This window comes from Peromyscus californicus, unplaced genomic scaffold (assembly GCF_007827085.1).
Source record: "Peromyscus californicus insignis strain IS unplaced genomic scaffold, ASM782708v3 Scaffold_7__1_contigs__length_154581171, whole genome shotgun sequence".
Lineage (NCBI taxonomy): Eukaryota > Metazoa > Chordata > Mammalia > Rodentia > Cricetidae > Peromyscus > Peromyscus californicus.
Window position 1 is genome coordinate 115,303,327 of NW_026294595.1, and position 19,050 is coordinate 115,322,376.

The 19,050-nt window shown below is 38.4% G+C and overlaps 1 protein-coding gene and 1 pseudogene across 5 annotated transcripts in view; one reads left to right on the forward strand and one right to left on the reverse strand.

Moving 5' to 3' along the window:
- Nucleotides 1-18,732, reverse strand: part of LOC128102525 (M-phase phosphoprotein 6-like) — a 27,402-nt pseudogene extending 8,670 nt beyond the window's left edge.
- The window catches only part of Macrod2 (mono-ADP ribosylhydrolase 2), a 1,966,896-nt gene that overhangs the window by 162,026 nt on the left and 1,785,820 nt on the right, over nt 1-19,050 (forward strand). The window lies entirely within an intron of this gene.

Genomic DNA, 19,050 nt, shown 5'->3' on the forward strand with positions numbered 1-19,050 from the left:
GGGAGCTGGAGGAAAGTGCATGGGAGTGAAGTGGCAAAGGCTGAAGAGCTGCAGTAGTGTTGGTCCTTTCAGGTCAAGTAGTCACTTTACAGACAGGCCTGGCCTCTCCACTCCTGGGAGACACCAGGGGCAGACTGAGATCTTAGCAGGTAGAGACTCACTTTCTTTTCATAAAGGCAATGCATCTAATACATATTTTCTTTAAGGGATAGAAAATAATGATAACAACATTCTGACTGGAGGAAATTTATTTTTGGGGAACTAGGAATTATAGAGAATGTTGGAGAAAGGAATTCCTGTAATTAGTTTTAAAATACAGATATTTAAAAAAACCAGATCTTGCCGGGCGGTGGTGGCGCACGCCTTTAATCCCAGCACTTGGGAGGCAGAGCCAGGCGGATCTCTGTGAGTTCGAGGCCAGCCTGGGCTACCAAGTGAGTCCCAGGAAAGGCGCAAAGCTACACAGAGAAACCCTGTCTCGAAAAAACCAAAAAAAAAAAAAAAAAAAAAAAAAACAGATCTTGCCGGGTGGCGGTGGCACACGCCTTTAATCCCAGCACTCTGTGAGTTTGAGGCCAGTCTGGTCTACAGAGTGAGACCCAGGACAGGTACCAAAATTAAACAGAGAAACCCTGTCTCACAAAACAAAACAAAGCAAGCAAGCAAGCAAACAAACAAACAAAAACCTAAAAATACTTAAGGGAAATAGGTATGATTGGCTACCTGGGAGCAGAATTCTGGCTGTGGATTACATACTTTTCTGGTGCCCATAGGAGGCATTGTTGAATGATCTCAATATTCATTCCTATATTGTCTGGAATCCTTTCTGGATCCTTAAGAGGATACTACATGTGGTTATTATAATTTGATTGTTGCTGTAAGAAATAGCCCATTTTAAGGGAAAACCAAGTTAAAAAAAATAGAGGTTTGTTTGAGTGGTCTGTCTCTGTGTTATTTGTACATCTAATCAAAACCTCTGGGCTAAATAAATACATCCAAAGCTTAATTCTTTTTGTATCTAGTTCACATTTTTCTGTTTCATTGAGAGGGTAACTTGTGAAATGTTACCTTATATCCCGTTAGCATCTAAATCTAGATAATAGTGTCTATGGGAGAAGGTAGGCTTATTAGTAGTTAACCGCCAGAACAGGCATCCTGTGTAATCTAGAGCTGTAGTTCTGTTCTCCTGAGCATTGTGCAATTCAGGGGTTACTGAATTACTCACATTTAGGAAAGGTGTTAGAGATGTTGCAAAATATCTTAATACACAGGTTAGCCCTCCACAGGGAACAATCTGGTCCAAAATGTGAGCCATTTCATTGTTGAGAAACTCTGGTATAGACTATTAGTTCTTGACTAAAAACTTGTTAGGAATGCAAATTAGTTAGCTACGCTTCAGAATGGATGACTCAGAAACTGTGGGGGTGGGGCAAGTGGCCATTTAACCAGTCCTTTGGGCAATTCTGATTACTTTGAACCTTAAGAACAAAAGTGAGACCATTTTGGTATCTTAGAACATTCAAGAAGTATTCACTGAACACGAAGCTTTGACCAGGTTCCTGTGTTAAGTGCTCAAAGGCGAGTCTTCCCGTAATCAGTCTGCTTTTGTCATTTTACGTAGATGAGTCCCATTTCTTCCTGTGGTTCCCAGATCCTTCTGTTGTCTAGCATTTTGTCCGATATATTGTTTTTAACTTTAATTTTTTTTTTTTTATTTTATGTGTATGGATGGTTTAGCTGTGTGTATGTCTGTATACCACATGCATGCCTGCCTGGTTTCTTTGGAGGCCAGCAGAGGGTTTCTGATCCTCTGGGACTGGAGTTGGAGGTGGCTGTGAGCTGACAGAACCCCAGTCCTCTGGAAGAACGCTGTGTGCTCTTGATCATCGAGCCGTCTCTCCAGCCCCTGTGGGCGTTCTTACAGTTTCTGGTCAACGATATGGTTGATACTGATCAATTTTGTCAACTGATAAAATTTAAAATTTTAGTAATTTAGCATATTTTAGGCCACACAAAAATGCTAGCAATGAGATGGCAAAAACAATGTCTTAATGGATTTAATTAATTAAGTTTTGTTTTTTGAGACAGGACCTTACTCCCTTGGCTAGGCTGGCCTGAAGCTCGTACTGGGTTTACATTTGTGGCAGCTCTCCTGCTTTAGCCTTTGGGGGTGCTGCAATTAAAAGCCTTAGACACCATGCCTGACTGACAATGCTTTATCATGTTTTATAGACTGTAATTAATTTAGCCATATCTCCAAGTTCCTAAATTCTCATCTTACTAAGAAGTTCCTGTTGGTCAGAATTTAGGACATTCTTGTTAAGTGGATTATATGCTGAGAAGAGATGTTCAGTATGTGTTGAAGTGCATCTGAGTTCTTTGATGACTTAGAAGAATGGATGGTCCTGATAGAAATAGGAAGAGGGAACACTTGGAGAAAGATGTGCAAAATTGTCTTGTACTTAGTGAATACCATGCATTTAAACACATCAAAGTAAAAAAAAAAAGATTCATTCTGCAAGTGTAAACTAAACAAACCCTTCCTTCCCTAAGATGCTTTTGGTCAGTGTCTTATCACAGCAACAGAAAGAAAAGCAGACTTCTCCCTCCCCCAGCAAATATCAGTGATTTTAGAAGAATATAGTTTATGATATCGCAAGATTTATATTGGTCTTCCTCCTTTCTTTGTGCAAAACTCCTTAAATCCTTGGAACCTCCAGAGATGACATTTTGTATGCTAATTAATTGACTGGAAGATCCTTTTAGCTTCAGGATCTGGGCTGGTCATAGAAAGGCTTAAAGCAGAATTAGAGGTTTTGGACTTTCAGTCTCAGCCCTTGTCTTCTGGACCAGTGGTTCTCAACCTTCCTAACACTGCAACCTTTAATGCAATTCTTCATGTTGTGGTGACCCCCAACCATAACATTATTTTCATTGTTACTTCGTAACTGTAATTTTGCTATTGTTATGAATCATAATGTAAATATACGTGTTTTCCAGTGGTCTTAGGTGACCCTTGTGAAAGGGTCATTTGGCCCCCATAAGGGTTGCAACTCACAAGTTAAGAACCATTTCTCTAGACAGAGGAGAAGATCTAAAGGTTAAATTGTCCCCAGTGGCCAATGATGTGATCACTCATGCCTATGTAATGAAGTCTCCATAGGATTCTCAAAGGATAGCATTCATACAGCGGAGAATGTGACAGTTCTTGCGCCACAGTACACTGGAAGAAAGCAAGGAAGCTGCTTGCCATTTTCCTCTGTATTACTTCATCAGCATCCTGTGTAATGTGCTTTATCATGAACCAGTAAGCATGTTTCCCTGAGTTCTGTATGCTGTTCTAGCAAATTAACTGAACCTGAGAAGTGGGACTGTGCTGTAGAGCATCAGAGAGGGAAACAACATGCTTACAGTTCACACCCAAAGCCAGGGGTCAGGAGAAGGCTTGGGGACTGATGTCTCAAAAACATGGGATCTGACTCTCTTCAAAGGTCTCTATCATCTTCAGAAATTTATTTTTAAGATTGCTTTCTTTTGCTTCATCTACGTTGAGATGTTCAAATCCTGTTGTAGAATCACTAGGTTCTGGTGGTACCATATTGCTCTTTATGTTGTTGTATGTATTTTTGCACTGGCGTCTACCCATCTCCTCCTCCAGTTGGTGCAAGAGAGGTCTATGTCTGAGGGAGTTGCTCTTGGTCCAATCTGTGCTTGCTGTGTCTGTGTCTCAGGGGGCCACTCTTGGTCCAATGGGCACTCTTGGTCCATTCAGAGCTGGCGGATTCTGTGTCTTAGGGAGTTGCTGAGGTCGCAGGGGGATGGGTGGGTTTGGGGCAGGGAGTGGTTCTTATGGATTGCAGGGTCTGGTCAAATGGGTGGTGTTGGTGGGGATGCCTGTCAGCAGGAGTCTTCCCTGTTGGCCTGCACCTGGGGTAGCGATGGTTGAGAGTGGGGGGAATGGTTTGTGTCTTGGGGACTTAGGTCCTAGATAGGACTCTTGGACTGTGAGAAGAGACACTTTCCTCTTGGTTCTATCAGAGATGGCAGATTCTGTGTCTCAGGGAGCCACTGAGGTCGGTGGTGGGTGGGAGGTGGGAGTGGCGGGGGAGTGGGATGGATGGGTTTGGGGCAGGGAGTGGGTCTTGTAAATTGCAGGATCCAGTCCGATGGGAGGTGTTGGTGGCGATGCCTGCCTGCAGGAGTCTTCCTTATGCCTTCTTATATATACTTTAAATCCACTTCCTGGGCAGCAGGGATGCCCATGGTATGGGCAGCTATGGAGACAAAATAAGGAGATAGCTTTATCTGCTAGAAGAGTTTTGAAGAGAGGGGTTGATCACTTATGTGTAGATGTAACCAAATAAAATATCACCATACTTATGTAGCACGGAGAACTTTCATTCTAACTCAAGATTAGCTGACTGTGTTCCTGGTTGTATTTAGACTTGAGTTTACTATGTTGAAAAGTTAGTAACATCAGTGAGAATATAATAAAACGTAAAATACACTTGTAGATTCATAATTTATCCCTTGTGGTTGAAGTTGGGATGCAATTACATTTTCAAGTGTATAAAATGTAATTTAAAATTATATAACTTATGCCCAGTCAGATGAGTGACAGTGAAAGTCAGTCAAAGGAGAAGATGCTTCAAGCTGTAGTGGTGCTTGTGGGTGACAAAACATACAAGTGCTATTCACATTGATTGGGGACTCCAAGCAACTATGGGATACAAGAACTCTTGAGAACTAAGCACAACTCCTCTTGTCGGGAGGGAGACATGCTTGTGGTGGTTAACTGAGAATTTTCCAATGAAACGTGGAGCCTATAAGCATGTTTACTCTGTCTTCAAGGCATGTCAGTACTGTGGAATGTATGTGTTCTAGTTTTGTATCATTTCCTAAGTCAGGGAATGGCAAGTTATGAAGAGGACAGAGAGTTAGCAACTGAGATATGACTCAAATCCTGAATGATTCAGTTTTGTGACTGACACTTATTTCACCTTTACAAACTCCTGCCACATCTGCAAAACCTAGATATAACCATATCCAAAGGCTATGAAGAGCCAGAGTATTTATTTTGTCATTGTTGCTTTTAGTAATACATATGGTGGCAATAATGAGGTGGTCTAAAGAGAAGTTATAGTCCATCTTTAGTCACTTATTATGTATCTTGTGGTAGAAATATTAATAGCTTGATTAATGAGTGCTATCCCAGACCCTACTCTGGTGAGTGATGGATTATTCTCCAGGTTCATTTGACCTGTATGCTTGAAAGTCTAACTTTCTATAATCTACATTTGCAGATTCCTTAAATCTGTTTTTCTATTAGTTCATTCAGTACAAGTCATTGGTAAAAAATTGGAATCAACAAGCAGAGTGAGGTTCCTATTCCCTTCATGAAGTGGAATTCTGTGTCTCTCTGAACTGAAGGTCTCAACATCTGGTCTCAGTTTCACAAGATCTTAGTTTAGCTTTCACCAACAACTCCCTTAACCATGGTGATAGTTACCACAATAGTAACTTCAGGGTGCTGAGGTATCCTTTGTATTTTCTGTGATCCATCTGGATATATGCCACCTTCATTAACATTTTATCCAGGTGCCCCAGTTGGTCATGCCCTCTGGTCCTTTCTAGAACCCTAAAAGCTATAGAAAGTTATTTAACTTGTGAAATAGCTACTGAGCCACTTTCTAAATAAATGTAACACAGATAGATATACACATTCCAGATTCTGAAATGTATCTTGCTCCAGAGGATCGGATAAAGGATTGTGGATTAGTATTTTAACAGTTTTAGTATAAAAGTTGTACCATAGTTCATAAATCTTTTCTGCTCAAAATCTTATTAATAATCAAATGAACATGTAAAATTTAAATGGTCTTCAGCTGACACTACCAATGCCAATGCAAGTTGTCATGGGGCTGCTAATTTAAATAAATCCTCAAAGTGAGTAGAGTCTGTTGAGAGTGGTTTCACAGTTATAATGCACTTGCATTTACTGCTTTTCTATTAGTTCTCAATTCCACTTCATTACTTTTTCATTAACAAAAGGAGCTTCTTACTACATCCCAAGACATCTTAAGATGGAATGCACAGATGGTAGCAGTAACATAACTTTATCTAATTGTCTCACATTCCCTCAATCCTTTAATAAAGATAAATTCAGATTTTGAAGTTTTGCTAGTGTATGCATTACTGAAGCTGGAATATTTTTCAAACTTGAGTCTTTTTATGAATGCCATGCCCAGTAGAGGATGGTGCATTCCTGGGGCTGATCAATGACAGCCCTGTGACTACTGCTCTGCCATTTAGGCTTCTCACAAATTGACCAGAATGATATGTGGAAACCATAGCTCATTAGAGCCAGTGCACATCACCACAGCAGCAGAATAAGTATGGAGTGCTTTGGGTGAATTCACCAGAAAAGTATGGAGCTGAAGAGAATTTTGTATTTGCTTAGATCATGCATTTATTTCTGCTTCCATTAACTCACAGACATTATATTGAGCACTTTAATTATTGGTGCTGCCTTGGATAAATGCTACCAATACCATTGTCTGTAAATGCATACTATACAAATATAGTATTTTTAAATCTCATTATGAAAAATTTCAGTCAGTACTGGTAAAATCCCCTAACTATTTTTAGCAAATTATAATATTAGCATGAAAAACTCCATACCATAAAGCTGTGAAGTTCTGTAGATAGGTCACATACATAACTCTTGGTTTGCAGTAACTAACATAGAAGGGAGGGGTGAGACATGGGTCACATAAATGACTCTGACAGGGTGGGGTCGAAGCAAAATACAGGATAGCTAGGATTTGTAGGTGCTTTCTGGTACCAAAACTTTAGAATAAATTTGTTTCATTTTATTTATTTTTTTAAATGTATTTTATTTAATTTATGTGTTTGTGTGTGTCTGTATGCACATGTATGTGAGGGCCCACAGAGACCAGAACATGGTGTCAGATATTGGAACTGGAGTTGCAGGTACCTTTGATATGCCTGATGTGGGTGCTGGGAACTGTTATCTGTCCTCTACCAGACCTACAAGTGCTCTTAACCACTGAACCATCTCTCCAGCCAACTCAGAATAGATTTAAATCTAAGCATCTCAAGCAGCTTCGTACCAAATAGTTCTGTGGAACTTAACTTATTTCTCTTAGGAAACACTGCAACAGTGATTGCACAATGATAAAATAATTGTCGTCTTGTCTAATTTTTTACTTATTATGAAATTCAGTAGGCTATTCTTGGTGGATTTGGAAAGCTCATGGGTAATATGCTTTTAAAAGTTTTTCTTTGGGAGTCAAAATAAAACATGACATTCAAAATTAATTGAAATCTGCTCTTGTGATTACTGAGATAAAATATTTCCAAATTAAATTAAAGGTGTCCTTTATTTTTTTTCTGATAATTCTTCTGCAGTCATCATTCCATCTGAGAAGGTGGAAGTATGGAAATTAAAAGAAGTCATTTGTAAGAACATTTAATGGAAGAACATTTAATGGGAGTGTGATTACCACAGTTAAGAGAAAGCTTCATTGCACCTTCTTCGAGGTGCAGTTTTGCACACCTACTTATTTTTTTTATTTCAAGATAGTTTTAGGAGAAGTATAAAAGAACAAGATATACACACATGACTTAATATAGACCACAGTTAAAGTGCAAGCAAATCATTGTAATTGAAGTATGTGAGTCAGTTGGCTGTAAAATTGTTTCTTTTTATTGTTGTTTCCTTTTGATTTTAAGACAGTGTCTCATGTAGTTCAGCCTGATCTCAAACTGGTGTGTATAGCTGGGCTTGCCTTGAATTTCTGTCCCTCCTGCTTCCATATCTCAAGTGCTGGGATTATAGGCAGTCACCACTGTGCCTGGTTTAAAAGTGTATTTATTAAAGCCTTCGTTACTTTTAGGAAGAATGTCCCATGTTTGGAGAGATTGATAAGCTATGGTCAGTACTATCTCCGTATCAGTTCAAGGTTTGCAGATGAGCTGCCAAAGGGAGTTCCACTTTCCCATCTGTACTTTGGTTTTAGTTTCCTTCCCAGGGATGTGAGGACTACAAGGTATTAAACAAACAAGACCAGTCAAATCAGGGAGACCACACAACACCTGCCTTTTCTTCCTCAGAGCTCTCAAGTGGCAGTTTTCCTCAGAGATTACCATTGTTACTGTTGACTATAGTTAAGGCAGGCACATTACATTTCTGCATACACTGTTACATTTTTTTTGAAATGAAGACATTTAATTTTAATTCTTATTCAATCTGGTATACTCTTAGTTGTTTCTGCATGGTAAATTATGCAACTATGTTGTGATGAACATTCCAACTTCTTTAGATGCTGTAGGTAGAATGGCTGTAAGACATGATTAATTTTAGCAGCCCAAAATAATATTTTTTCCATTTTTCATTCTTTATTGGGAATGATGTTTTATTGTGAGTCTATTTATTGTACAGTGTGACTGAGATTTGGAATGAGAGTCTTGATTCTAATTTTTAAAAAAAATATTTTATTCTTGCAAATTAAAAAATATATATGAATACTTTATTGTTCCTCCTTCTCCTCTCCCCAATCTCTCCTGTAACCCCCACTCGCTCTCAAATTCATAGCCTCTTTTTCTTTAATTATGATTGTTACATATCTATATAATAATATATAAATAAATCTGGGGAGTCCACTTAATATTGCTTGTATGTATATAATTTCAAGACTGACCAATTGATAGTGAATAATCAGTTGGGGGGCTCATACATAAGGAAGACTAATTCTTTTCTCCATTGTTGTGAGTTGCCTGCAGTTCTATTTGTAGGGGTAGGGTCCAGTGAGATTCCCCCTTCCATCATTAGCATGTCTACTTGTGTTGTCATTGTTAAGGTCTTATTTACAGAGCCATATTGTTGAGGGATTGTTGAGGGATTGTCATTTCTAGGAGACACAGTCTCACAGCCGACTTCCTGGTCCTCTGACTCTTAACAATCTTTCTGGCTACTCTTCCCCATGTTCCCTCGGCCTTTGGTGTGGAGATGTAGATACATCAGTTGGAGCTGGGCACCCATAATCAGTTTCTTCTTTTTGTTTTGACCAGTTGAGTCTTTCTGTAATGCTCTTTGTCTTCTGTGAGGAGAAGCTTCTTCAGTGAGTGGTGGGAGCTACCCTTATCTGTGGATATAAAAATATGTACTTACTGGACCATGAATCTTTAAAGGACTTACTAATAAAATAAACCTGGGTCCAGGTATTGGGGTGAATGCTGGAAGATCAGAGAGACAGAACAGGCCACAGCTTCCTCACCACGCCAATTCCTCAGCTGATCCTGTTTCCTCAGGCTGGAAGTCCCTGAGTCCTCATCCAGAATGAATCTCAGCTGAATGGCTGCTAAAAGCCTAAAAGCTTAACCAGCCTAGTTCCTGGTTTTCACGCCTTTTATACCTTTCTGCTTCCTGCCATCACTTCCTGGGATTAAAGGCTCTTGTTACCATGCCTGGCTGCTTCCAGTGTGGCCTTGAACTCACAGAGATCCAGATGGATCGCTGCCTCTGGAATGCTAGGATTAAAGACATGTGTGTCACCATTTTCTGGCCTCTATATCTAGTGGCTGTTCTGTTCTCTGACCCCAGATAAGTTTATTAGGGTGCACAATATTTTGGGGAACACAATATCACCACAACTTACAATGTAGTTAGAGGTTACACTGGTTTAGAAAAGTATAGGTTTAAGAAGTGGTGGGTTCTCCTCTAAGATCCATGACCTCACTAGCCCCAGGTAGTTGTCTGGGTTTCTAATTCCAGGCTTGGCTTCCTTTCTGTTTATCGGGCCTTAAGTCCAATTAGACAGCTGTTGGCTACCACCAATATATGAGTTATTCTGCCATGTAAACTTAAAAATTTCAACTTTAGATTCTTTGTAAAGCCGGGCAGCAATGCCTATGTTATAGCATTCATTTGTAGTATTTGAATTCATGTGCATTAAAGGGGCTAATGAGTATTTAGCAGACAATAAGTGTTCTCCAAAAGCCATCATCATTAGAGATGACTTCCTAACATTTCACCTCTTAGATGAATAACCTAGGCTTTTGGATTATTAATTCAGCATCTGGCTTTCTAAAGGAAATTAAAAAGAAGTGCTTTGGAGTACAGATTAGAGTTTACCTCTGAATAACTAAATTACACCTTCAGAATGACTAAAAAGTGATTCATCTTTCAGAGTTAGCCACAAGAACGAACAAGGACAAGTAATATTAATTTAGGTGCAAATATTTGTGTAGGCTTTGTTTGCTCACATAAAGAATGGGTAGAAAGTATCAGAATTGTGTATAATCTTGAGGAAAGTATGGGCCAGAAGTATCTGAATCTTAAACTCAGATATGTCTAAAGGGCATTGATTAGGCACACTATACTGGGCTCTCTGTAGATATGGTTCTGGAAACATCTGTGGTGCTACGTAGATCCCAGGGCTTTATGCCTTCCCTGGGCCTTATGCACTAGGCAAGCACTCCTACCTTTGATCTCACACAGTTCAGCAATAGCTAGGAAAGCCTTTCTCGGAGCAGGACAATCAAACAAGAGTCTTGTGGTCAGGATTCTTCAACAAAAAGTGCCTTTTCAGGGACATTAATTTTAAAGAATTAACTTACATAATTGTGGAAGTTTGACAAATCCAAAAATCTGTGGGGACTGCAAGAGACTGTGGAAGAGGTACAGTTTTAGTGGTCTGTTGGAACAATCCCACTTTCTAAGGAGAAGGAAGTCTTTTCATGAGGTCTTTGACTGATGAAATGAGGCTCACTGACACAGGGGAAAATAGTTTTTTTTTCCACTCAAAATCTATTGATTTATATATTAATCTCCTAAAACAATATTGTTGAACTTGTTGAACGCACTTCTGTGTATATTGGCCTATTCATTGTGTCACTGGCTAGACCACTCTAGAATAGCATATGTAGATCTCCTGCTTGGATGGCAGAGAGTGCATAGGTCTGATTTTGTTCTTGAATTTCATTTTAAGCTTACTTTGATGTCTGAGACTGCTGATACCTCATATCCACCCACTCACACCATCAGTCTTTATGCTTATGTCCTTTGTATATACTTATACTTTGGAACTCTTCCTGGAAGCCTATGATGAACCTTGATTCCAGCCTTCTGAGATTGTCTCCTTTAGTCTTCTGCTTGGTAAGCTTGGCTTCCACATTTCTGGTCTAAAGTAAATGCACACAGCCATTAGTATCTTGAAATGTAATCTCTTCTCTTTAGCTTGTATATTTCTGGAAGTTATTGTCCTCCCTGTGATTTTCATGACCTATTTCAGGTCCTCCTGGTCCTCAGCAACAATTTTCACAGAACATCGGGTCTGATACAGCATGTCTCTGCTCTTTGATTTGCACTCATTTATTTCCAGGCTATTCCTGATCCCTTTGTATGCTTATCAACATTTTATGTGGAAGACTAATTATTAGATATAGTGCCATTCTTTTAATAATTGAATGTGTGTGCTGTTTATGACCTAAAGACCAGCATTCTTATTTTGTTCCATTATGGCTTTTGTTCTCAGGGGCCTGTGGTTTTCAAAAGCCATTGTGTTGCATAGCTGTTTATAGAGTTGTTTCCATAGTGCTTAGATCCTCCAAGCTAGCCATCCTACCTGATAGCATAGTCCAGCAAGTGCTGTACTAGCTCTTTAGCCTTTTAGATTGGATCTGTTCTCCTGGGATTAAATTCCAGATGTGACTTTGCAGTTTGCTATCTGCCTGTTTGGGGTTGGGATGAGGCGGTTTCTTCCAGGTTTTTGGACAGATATGCCTTCATTGACACTTTTAAATCTTATTATATATCTACTTGTTGGTCTTTTCCCTCTAGTGGCAAAATATTTTTCTTCTTCTTAGAATAATTTTAGGACTCAAACAAATAATTGTAGTCTAAAAATTACATTAGCCAGGTAGTAGTGGCTCATTCCTTTATCCCAGCACTCAGGAGGCAGAGGCAGGCAGATCTCTGTGAGTTTGAGGCCAGCCTGGTCTACAGAGTGAGTTCCAGGACAGCCAGAGCTGTGTACAGAGAAACCCTGTCTCAAAAAAAAAAAAAATACATCATGTAATTTCCTTGGTAATACTTTAGTTGCTTGGAACATTACCAAAAAGAGGCACCCAATTTCTTCTGATTTGAAAGGGGAAATTTAGACCAGGAGGCTTTTAGTCTGTGAATATAACATTTTAAAAAACACTACCAGTATTATGGGAACAATAAAGTCTGATTCATCTAATAGCTTTCTCTGACATTTATTCTTATCTTTCTATCATAGATACATATTAATATATAGTTATTTTCTTTGAAAAAAGTATAATCTTTTCTTTTAAAATATATTGGCTTTCAAATACAATTTCCACAACCTCTTGTGTATTGTAAAACATGATTCCTGAAACAGTGTTACTTTGAAGCACAGTATTTAGAATCTTCTGATCAATAGTATATTTTAAGCCTTTAATACAACTTGATTTATGTCAATCAAATCATAAATGTAGTTTGCTAAGGAAGAAACTACTTGATTTCAGTACTATTATAACAGACTAATCAATCAATATTTCAAAAAAGAGGCTTTTGTAATGAGATTTTATATGGGTATTGATTTCAATTTTTATATTAACATACAGAGCCAAGTGTTCTAAAACTTAGGCAATTCAAAATATTGTTCTTGAGGAAGATGTTTGAAACTTACAATGCTTTTTCTAAAGAACTGTTATTTTAAATGACAAGCCCCCAGGCTCACCCACACAAGCCTACTCCTACCCGGGGCTAGAAACAGTGTTCTAATGGGGCTGTGACTTCCTCTTTCACTGAAACCATTCTAAGTCCTGATGCTCTTTATGTTTTTCTGGCATTGGCCCTTAAGTGTGAGGGGGCTATTTCACAAGGCACATAGACTGAGTGTGCTTAGGGAAGAAGGGAAAGCCAAGGGTACAGATCAGTGCAGGTGAGATACAGATACAGAAATCCAGTGACTGCAGAGTTGTTACCACTGAGGCACAAACAGAAGGAAGTTGACTGCTTTGAGGATCTTGCAGGATCTGTGTTGGTGCCCTCTCCTTGGCATAGAACTCCGGGCTCTGTGGGATCAACATTGCAGCAGTGGGTGTGGCTTCCTATTGGTCATCTTGGGATGATTGCTGTAGTGTGTATAGCATCTTTGCAACTGAGAATAAGGATTCAGTATTTATTAGATTATACATGTACATCTTACATGCTCTAAGGATTTGTTCCTCCAGGCTTTAAACTTTTCCTTTACTTTCATTCATTTAGCTTTCTTCTGTCCCTTTCTATACTTTTATAAATTAGTTTATATGTGAATAACAGTCACCATTCCTAAGATATCAGTTCTTCCCAAACACACACACACACACACACACACACACACACACACACACACAATCACATATCTCAAATTGAATAGCAAACCTGGCAAACTTTCACATGTGTATGTGTTGTGTGTGTAGCATGTGTATGTGTGCGGCATATATGTACAGGTACATGTGTATGGATGTGAATATGTGGAGACCAGAAGTCCATGTCAAGTATCTTTCTCAACTGTGCTCCACTGTATTTTTGATGACAGGGTCTCTAACTGAACCTGGAGCCCTCCAGTTTTTCTAGGCTAGTAAGCCAATGAGCTCAGAGATTGTCCCATCCCCACTTCCCCAGTGCTGGAATTACAGATGCACATCCATTTATGTGTGTCCTGGAGATCCAAACTCAGGTCCCCATGCTTGTGTAGCAAGGAATTTATTGACTGAGCCCTCTCCCTAGCCCAAATTTGGCAAATTTCTAAAACATAATATAGGAAAGAGTATGTGATCTTAGTTTAATGACGAGCTTTCAGCCACAACATCAATAGTATCATTGAGAAAAGAAAACATCTAACAGAACTTCATTAACCATTTCTGCTTTATGAAGGCAACTGTTAGAAAAAATTAAAAGAAGCCACAGACTAAGCCAAAACTTTATAAAACATGTATGTGAAAAAAGAATAGAATCTAAAACATACAAAAGCAACGTAAAATCTAACAAGAAAACAATCCAGTTAAAAAGCAGGTGAGCGATCTGAATAGACATTTCAGCACAGAAAATAAATGTACACAGGACATATGCATGTGACAAGAAGCTCACTGCCGTATGTCTAACAGTTTTCAAATTTAAAGTCATGAACTTCTGCTGTACTGCTGTCATAGTGGCTGAATCCGAAGCATTGACATTGCTAAATACCAACAGGGATGAGTAGCAAACGTTCTTGTTCATTGCTGGCTGAAAGATCTTTCTTATAAAACCGAACATAATCTTTCTGCATGATCCAGTGGATATGCTTCTGAGTATTGACCCAGATGAGCTGAACAGTGTCCACACAGACACCTTTACACAGATGTCTGTGGAAGCTTTAGTCATAATTGTCGAAAAGTGGCAGCAATTGGAATTTCCTTGAATAGACAACTCAATATTGATACCACAGGCTCTTATTCAGTAATAAGAGAAATGACCTGTTTGAGCTTGAGAAAAAGCCCGGAGAAGTCTTCGTGAGTGTTACTAGGTGAAAATAAGCCAATGATAAGAAGCTGTATATATTGAGTACAGCCCTATCACATTTTGCAAACAGTGAAGAAATGGAGACAGTGAGAAAGGCTTGAGAGGGAGGATAAATGTTGAGCACATGGCATTGGTAAGGCAGTGAAGTTGCTCTGTGTCACACTATACTGTTAGAGCTACACCATTATAGACTTGGCAAAGCCTGTAGAAGTGTGTGATACAATAACTGAATCCAGCTGAAATAGTTAATTATATGTTATTATTTATCACTTACAATAAACCAATATCAGCCAATGCAGATGTTAACTATTGTGGCAACTTTGGGCCAAAGAAAGAAAGTAAATATTTGGATTAATTTTTTTGTAAACCTAAAACTGAAGTACTGAAAAGCAGTAAAACGCTTAGTTGAAAAACAAAAACAAAAACAAAAAACAGAAAACACTCCCCTAAAACAACAGACTAATAGTGTATCATTTTCCATGGTTAGCAAAGTCAGTTATTTCCTATTTCATAGTGCTTTGTTTTCTTTCTTTTTTTGGGGGGGGTTTTAAATTTGAAGACCAGGCTGACTTTGAACTCACTGAGATCTGCCTGCCTTTGCCTTCCAAGTGCTGGAATTAAAGGCATGCACCACCACTGTCTGGCTCATAGTTCTTTTAAAATATGTTTTTCTATTTATTCCCTCTTTTCAATATTATTCTTTCCTATTCATTAGTACATATTTTGGGTATAGGAAACCAAGGGAAGGAAGGTTTCTAAAAGGTAGCTTTGCTATGATAGTAATATATGTGCATATTTTGCCTTATTCAATAAATACCAAGTATACATTCTGGACACATGGTTCTGGTGGTAAATTAAAAGCTTACAGGCTGGTGGTAATATAAATAAAAAAGACTCTTTTGTGATTTGGTAAAGGTTTTTGAGATTATGGAACGTGTTAAGGGGAAGCAATTGGAAATGTTTGATCAGGGATATAATAGCTGATATACATTTTAGAATGGTCTTCTGGATTGCCACATGGCAACCCAACAGCCATTAATAGAAGGCGAGCACGGGAACTGAAAATAGAAGCTAGCTCATGTCTCCAGACAAGGGTCAGTGGCCGTTTTGCTTTGGTTGCTCCTCTTGCCTTTTCAACTCTTGTTTTCCTCAATGTACTGAGTGATGGTCAACAGCTCGAATTGTACAGTCAGGCTGTCTGGTTTGAAATTCTGATACCATCCCTCCCTAGCAGGGTGATGAAAGCATGGTATTAAACCTACCCATATCTCATTAGTTAGTTGGGCATAATAGTACCTATATCTAAGAAGTGTGAGAATTATATAAATCAACTCACTAGGAGTATGGGAAGTATGGTGTCTGCTACAGAGTAAGTATGGGCATGTGTTCTTGATGATATTGAACTTACGGTGTTATTGAGAATTCCATCACTCTAAAGGTATTGGCACAGTGCACTGTGACCATGTCAGCTCTGTAACCTTGCTAAGGGTGAGCCCACTGTATATGGCGACCTGTCTCATTCCTGTTGCAGCCATATTGCTAAAGCTCTTAATAAAAGCTGCCTTCAGTCCTGGGTACAGTCTCTGCTTGTGGAATTGTTAGGGGTATACAATTAGTTTCCTCTATTTTATGTTACTTCACTCTAAGTTCATATTTTCCTGAAGGTAGTTATACTTTTAAAATTTTGAAATATGTTTACAATTAGATATTATTTTATTTAATGTATTATACTTTATTAAGATTCATATTTCAGTATGTGTTAGGTATGGATTTCTATGCTGTTACTTAGTTTGCAGTTTGAATGGGATTTCTATTTTTCTAGTTTTTTCCTATCTTTTGCCCTCAGCGTGCCCTGTCTATACATGCATATAACACTCAGATGTTTCTGCATTCTGACATAGGCAAGTGTACACACATACAGACTTTGAGCTCTTATAGGTGAGCTACATCCTTATTGAAGGGGCTGAAAAGCCCAGAGTATGAGCAGCTTCCCCTCCCTTCCCCCTTGCCTCAAATATTATTGCTTTTGCCCCTTGCTCATTGTTTTAGATATGTAAAACACTTAAATACTTGCTATTTTAATACATCATAATGAATGAGCTCATTATGTTTTGAAAGTCAAACACAGATCAAAGTAGTTGGTTTTTATTTTAACTAACTTTTACTTTTTAGGTTTAATTCCTTAACATGAAAAATCTCACACTGTTTGTGTCTGTATATATATTTGGTAATTAGAACTTAGCAAAAGGGCCATCTAAATAGAGACTCAAGTCATATTGCCCTATGCAGAATAGAAGAGACATGTAGCTATATACACCTCATATGTAAGTTTCATCTCCAGGTTAATAGTTTCAAATTGGGGAAAAATAAAATCTATATTGTGTATAGCTGTAGATTTGATTTAATGAAGCCTAAACTAATACTAGAAAGTATTTTTATTCTGTCTCTTAAAGTATGAAAGAGACATTGATTAAACATTTAAATATTTTGCATAATGACATTTATTTTCTATGCACACATTCTATTCTTGTTTTGTAGCAGAGGCACACCATGGTTAGAAAACATGCATGAGCTTTAGCAGCCTGTGTTAGGGCATGAGTGAATCTCCAGGGTACTTCTGAGCACTGCTCTGAACTGCTGAACTGTATTGCCTCCCATCATTGGTAGAATGCCTTATTTCTCCACCTGAAACTGCTTCGAAAGATATAAAGAAATACCTCATCCATCTACAGAGGAACAACCAACTAAATTTATTTTTGGAAATAATAAGAGAGGGAAGTTGTTTTGCTCTATACACAGACTCTACAGTAGAGCAATTGTATAACATGGTCTAACTGTGTAAATTACACTTTCTCCATGGTTCATTTAACTACTTGAATTTATCATTTCCTTTCAACCTGAAGCAAATCTGATGCATATTTCCTGGGATGCTCACACTCTGTTTGGGTTATAGAAGCCACAGTCCTCATTTACAGGTGCATGCACAATATGGTCATTTGGAATCATCCTACCTTTTATAAGTTTAACTTTCCCTTTTTACTGAGAAAGAAAACAATATAATGAGAAAACATTTATTGTACTTCTTATTGTTATTATTGTAACTGATGTAGTGCTCATGGAGGGACTGTCAGTCAGTTATCTTACCAATGTGTGAAGTCCTAAGCTGACAACTGAGGCAGATCAGACCCAAGTGTCTTAGCATATGCAACCAAGTTCCCCGTGAACTGTTCTCTTTGGAAAATACTCATTTAATACCCTTTCCTTCCTTTGAAAAGGAAACGTGTGGTTTTGAGGTTAAATGCAGACTAATATGATAGCTTGCTCTTAAATACTACAGTTTCAAGTCACGATGTAAAATCAGTCATTCTTTGGAAAAGTACTTAAATATTGGAAATGACTTTATTTCATAACCTTTTAAAATTGAGACAGTTGATGAGCTTGAACTGTTTGGGAGGCCCCCAGGCAGTGGGACCGGGACCTGTCCTCAGTGCATGAGCTGACTTTTTGGAACCTAGGGCCTATGCTGAGACATTTTTCTCAGCTTTGGTGTAGGGAGGAGGGGACTGGACCTGCCTCAACTGAATCTACCAGGCTGGGCTGACTCCCCAGGGGAGACCTTGCTTTGGAGGAGATGGGAATGGGGGGTGGATTGGTAGGGGGGGGGAGGCTGAGGGGTGGGAGGAGGGAGGACAGGGGAATCTGTGGCTGATATGTAAAATTAAATTAATTATAAAATAAAAATATTTATAAAAAAATAAAATTAAATTAAGTGAGAAATTAACTAGAAGTTAAAATTCTTACAGTTCACACAATTTTTGAGGATTTATGATCTTTAAACTAAAAGCATTTTTATACTCTTTGACTGAAACTTTGTTTACTCTAAAAATTAAAGTTTATATCTGTAGTCTTGAGTGTCACATTTAAAACAGTATAAAATAACAGAAAAAGATTACTAAATGTTTGCTTAGTCAACAAAAATAGTTTAGTGCAAGGATTTTTTTTTTTTTCAGATTAAAGCATGACATTAAATATGGGATTAAGTCAGCTGTGCTCCCCTCTTCGTCTGGTACTCTGTACCATACACAAGGGGCCGCCTCACCTCCTAAGCCCGGGGTCTTTGGTTCACTAATTTGGACTTCTGTGCTTACATTGGACATATCCGTATTCTCTAAATTTGATGTGCCCTTTGGTACACAAAACATCATTTTACTCAGTATTTTGGACCCACCTAAGTTTTAACCTATTCCAGTCAAAGTATAACAGCATTTTAAACAATGTTTTACTATTAAATCCAATGACCATTTTCTTTTGTTGCATTGAGTTCCATCTTGATTACCCAAATTTAGTTTTAGTGAGAATGTGTGAACAATAAACTGTCAAGTATTTTTTCAGTCTAAAGAGTTCTTTAATTCGTCCTTACTCATTAGTAATTTAGATTTCTGGTATGGAATGCTGGGTTTAGCATTCCAGGTGAG